The following is a 5,436-nucleotide window of genomic DNA, read 5'->3' on the forward strand; positions in this document are numbered from 1 at the left end:
GTCACATATAGCTCAGTTGGGACAGTGCTTGCCTAACCTGCATGAAAACTGGATGTGATGGCATGTACCTGTAATCCCAGCACCCAGAAAGTGGAGATATGAGGATACAAAGTTCAAGTTCATTTTGGTTACATTTTAAGTCCAAGACTACCCTGGGATACAAGACTCTAATGAACAAACAAAAAACTCACAACTGCACCACAGACACTCTGAGCCCTGTCTGTCTCTATTTTGAAGTGCTGAGCTGCATTTGATCCAACTACCATCAAAGGAGGGCCTAGAGCTTTTCCGTATAGAAATTCAGCTTAAATATGAACTCACCTATTTCTTCTTCCTCTCTTAGTGATTGATCAGGGTGATATAGAAATTGTTATAATAATGTACAAAAGTATTTTATATTATTCTTCTTGGCTTTTATGAGTGGAGAAGTCTTGATCCAGCCTCCATCATGACAGAATCATATACTTCTTAATTTGCCTGACTTCTAGAATAATCATTCTTTTGTTCATATACTTTCCTAAATCTCAACAGCTCACATCTCATTTTATTTCCATCTGTTGCTTTGCCCTCTATTCTTTGAGTTTTGTTTCCCCCCCTTTTCCTGAGACTTCCTATAAAAGAACTACTTAACCATTTAAAGAATATTTAAATTCTTTTTGTTGTTTGTTTGTTTGTTTTTTTTTTTCAAGACATGGTTTCTCTGTGTAGCCTTGGCTGTTCTGGAATTTGCTCTGTAGACCAGGATGGCCTTGAATTCAGAGACGTACCTAGCTCTGCCCCTCATGTGCTGGGATTAGAGGTGTGCACAGCCAATAGCCATTTTACTATTTAAAGAATTCATGCTGAAAATTTTATTATTTTATTTTCACTGCGATAATAATTTTGTTCTAATTATCATTCTCTTTACCCAAAATGAATAGTGTACTATTTAGAGGCCTATTTTTCAAAAGATTTTTATTAAAGACAAAACTCACTCAAATACTGTCAGCTTGCTGGTCTTTACAGTACAACTCTTCACTTAAGCATCACAGAAAGGTAAGTGTAGGACGTGAGTGGATTATGCTACCTTACGCATGTTCTTGAACACCGTTCACACACTCAGAGTGAAATTACCTCAGATTTTGTACTGACTTTAAAATCAAAGCTGTGGACCTCAAATTTTACATACCTCTTCCAGATGGAAGATTTTACACACACTGGAACACGGTTAGATTCAGTGTTTCCAATGCTTTGTCTTTCTGTCTTTGCTGAAATTTTTCATTGCTTTTAGTTTTGCATTTTCAAATTTATAGAAATTTAATCTATTTAGAAGTTATATCCTGTAACTTTTGTTTTCACCCAAGTTGAAATTCTGACCTTTTTCTTTCTTATTGATATCCAATTATTTTTAAGGAGAGAGGTGCAAAATCTTGACTTCTGAAGGAGACAATAGGAGGAAAAAGAAGGATACAGGGGAGAGAGATGTTTTTAGTATTGCAGTGAAAAGTGCAATCTGGAAATCACTGGAGTATATATCTCAAATACACTATGTAGATCAGTGGTACAGGATTAAAATGATGGGCTCAGGGATTTCAGATGGAGGCCCACAATCATTTCCACAGTCAGTGTCGGCACATTGTCAAAAATGGGGTGAGTATAAGTGATGGTGCTTGAATGGAAACAGAAGTGTCAGAATACAATGATTGCTCAGAAAATGAGAAGCTACAGAGGGCAGGATTCCAGATAAGTCAATGAAGTAAGAATCATGTAGCTATGCCAACACCAAGGAGACCTTGGAGCTGAGACATTTACAGTTGGTCTTTTACTATTTTGTGAGTTCTTCTTTTTTCCGCTCTTCATCCTCCCAGTTTCACCCCATATCACTAGATAGGAGAAAAAGAAGGATACAGGGAGAGAGGTATAGAGATTTATGAATCTAATTACTCTTTGTTTTCTCTTTGACTATGACTACTGACAGATTGGAGCTGCCCTCTCATCCTCCCCACCCCAAATCTACCACCAACAATCACCCACACGCTGCCTCTCAGGGCTATAACATAACCTCTGAAGTATTCCTGGAATTTGAAATATCACACAATCATAGAAACTATCTGAAACTGACAAAACTATGCCTCTGCCAGTGTATGAAGCAAATCATCAGGTGCTTTGAAACATCCCCTCCTCCCTACATCTGGAATTAAGATGAAAACATATTCTTATAATATTATTGTTTTTTTAAGAAACCAAAATTCCAGAATTGTCACTACAGAAATCTTCTGGAATTCTTGGGGGGAGGGCGGCAATGGGGGGAGGATTGGGAGGGGAGCACCCCTATAGCAGGGGAGGGGGAGAGGTTAGGGGGATGTTGGCATGGAAACTGGGAAAGGGAATAACATTTGAAATGTAAATAAGATATCCAAAATATACAAAGAACTCAAGAAGTTAGACCTCAGGGAGACAAATAACCCTATTAAAAATGGGGTTCAGAGCTAAACAAAGGATTCACAGCTGAGGAATGCCGAATGACTGAGAAACACCTAAAGAAATGTTCAACATCTTTAGTCATAACGGAAATGCAAATCAAAACAACCCTGAGATTTCACCTCAGTACCAGTACTTAGTACCAGTGAGAATGGCTAAGATCAATAACTCAGGTGACAGCAAATGCTGGCGAGGATGTGGAGAAAGAGGAACACTCCTCCATTGTTGGTAGGATTGCAGACTGGTACAACCATTCTGGAAATCAGTCTGGAGGTTCCTCGGAAAATTGGACATTGAACTACCTGAGGATCCAGCTATACCTCTCTTGGGCATATACCCAAAAGATGCCCCAACATATAAAAAAGACACGTGCTCCACTATGTTCATCGCAGCCTTTTTTATAATAGCCAGAAGCTGGAAAGAACCCAGATGCCCTTCAACAGAGGAATGGATACAGAAAATGTGGTACATCTGCACAATGGAATATTACTCAGCTATCAAAAACAATGACTTTACATGGACTGACCCTGGACTCTGACCCCATAGGTAGCAATGAATATCCTAGTAAGAGCACCAGTGGAAGGGGAAGCCCTGGGTCCTGCTAAGACCCAGTGAACTAGTCTATGGGGGGAGGGCGGCAATGGGGGGAGGGTTGGGAGGGGAACACCCATAAGGAAGGGGAGGGGGGAGGGGGATGTTTGCCCGGAAACCGGGAAAGGGAATAACACTCGAAATGTATATAAGAAATACTCAAGTTAATAAAAAAAAACAATGACTTTATGAAATTCATAGGCAAATGGAGGGAGCTGGAAAATATCATCCTGAGTGAGGTAACCCAATCACAGAAAAACACACATGGTATGCACTCATTGATAAGTGGCTATTAGCCCAAATGCTTGAATTACCCTAGATGCACAGAACACATGAAACTCAAGACAGATGATCAAAATGTGAATGCTTCACTCCTTCTTTAAAAGGGGAACAAGACTACCATTGGCAGGGAATAGGGAGGCAAAGATTAAAACAGAGGCAGAAGGAACACCCATTCAGAGTCTGCCCCACATGTGGCCCATGCATATACAGCCACCCAATTAGACAAGATGGATGAAGCAAAGAAGTGCAGGCCGACAGGAACCGGATGTAGATCTCTCCCGAGAGACACAGCCAGAATACAGCAAACACATAGGCGAATGTCAGCAGCAAACCACTGAACTGAGAATGGGACCCCAGTTGAAGGAATCAGAGAAAGGACTGGAAGAGCTTGAAGGGGCTCAAGATCCCGTATGAACAACAATGCCAACCAACCAGAGCTTCCAGGGACTAAGACACTACCCAAAGACTATACGTGGACTGACCCTGGACTCTAACCTCATAGGTAGCAATGAATAGCCTAGTAAGAGCACCAGTGGAAGGGGAAGCCCTTGGTGCTGCTAACACTGAACCCCCAGTGAACATGATTGTTGGGGGGAGGGCGGTAATGGGGGGAGGATGGGGAGCGGAACACCCATATAGAAGGGGATGGGGAGGGGTTAGGGGGATGTTGGCCCAGAAACCGGGAAAGGGAATAACATTCGAAATGTAAATAAGAAATACTCAAGTTAATAAAAAAAATAAAAAGAAATGTAAATAAGAAATACCCCATTTAATAAAGATGGAAAATAAAACATTTGTAAGCTATCTGAACAACAACTGAATTAAAGAAACACAAAAGCTGGTTTTAGTTATTAAAAAAAAAAGAGTAAGATCCAGCAGGCATTCTATTAGTGGGAAGCTATCATAGGCCTCTCTGCATTAATACAGAGCTGATGCTCTGGGAAACTATATTTTGTTAAGAGTGAGACATGGAGCCTTCAAAAAGTTCATCTATGCCCACAGTGAGTAAAAATTTTTGAAAGAACTTTTGAATTTAACCTTTTAGTAGATACCAATCCTCCTCTGTGAATCAAAATGTTCATAGTCAAAAGTCAATATGATTGCTTGATGGTACAACTCCCAAATTTTTATTATCATGTAATATTTTTAACTTTATGAATTGCTATGGGAAGATTATTTGAAGCACAAGACAAGAACAACTTAACCAGGATAGATCTTTTAAGATTTTTATCAACACCCAAAGGAACACCAAGTAAAATATAAAATTCTGGAAGATGTGTGCCCATTATTTAGGAGATCAAACACTCCTAAAAGAAAGGAACAAAACATTACAGCTTAAACTTTAGAAGGTTCGCGAAGGTCTGTAATTTCAGCGTGACTCCATAATAACAGTACTTTACAGGACGAGTTTACAGCTCCCATTAGCAACATGAAGGGAGAATGCAAGCGGTCTCCTAAGAGATGACATTGAATGAATTTGTTTTACTGAGTTCAAGTTTTATATTTATTCATTTTTAATGTGTCGATTTTCATAGAGAAATATAATGAAATAAAACATCATGGGAGATATTAGGCCTATTATAGCAATACAACAAAGCAGGATGCTTAATGCAAAATAGTGGGAGAGATGCTTCGAAGCTGAGCAAGCATACAGTATGAGCCCACATGCCATGAGAAGTTAACGAGCGGGGAAGGAAAAGTGGTGGTGGGGTCAGAGCGTTTATTCCTGCTTGATAGTGGCATTCGCGCACTGAGAAAACTAGAGAGCAGCCCCCACACTTCCAGAGTGAGTCAGTTTTATGTCTCAAGCTGATTATAAACCATTCAAAGGAGACAGCCTCCCACAGCTGACTTTAGCTGTGATTAGAATAGAGGATGGTGGTTTACTTGGTTTTGCCATATGGCCTTGAAAGCCTTAAAGCCCGATCGATCATCAGGTAAACCTGAAGCTTCTCCAGAACCAAAAGAAAAAAAGTAAAAGAAAAAAGAAAAGAAAAGGTAGTTTCCAAGGAAGTTTTCACATATATGTTGTGGAAGTGAGCTCACCAGCTAAGCCAACGACATGGATGTAAGTCACACTCAACATGTGGCACATGTGCTGCC

This window comes from Rattus norvegicus, chromosome 6, assembly GCF_036323735.1.
Source record: "Rattus norvegicus strain BN/NHsdMcwi chromosome 6, GRCr8, whole genome shotgun sequence".
Classification (NCBI taxonomy): domain Eukaryota; kingdom Metazoa; phylum Chordata; class Mammalia; order Rodentia; family Muridae; genus Rattus; species Rattus norvegicus.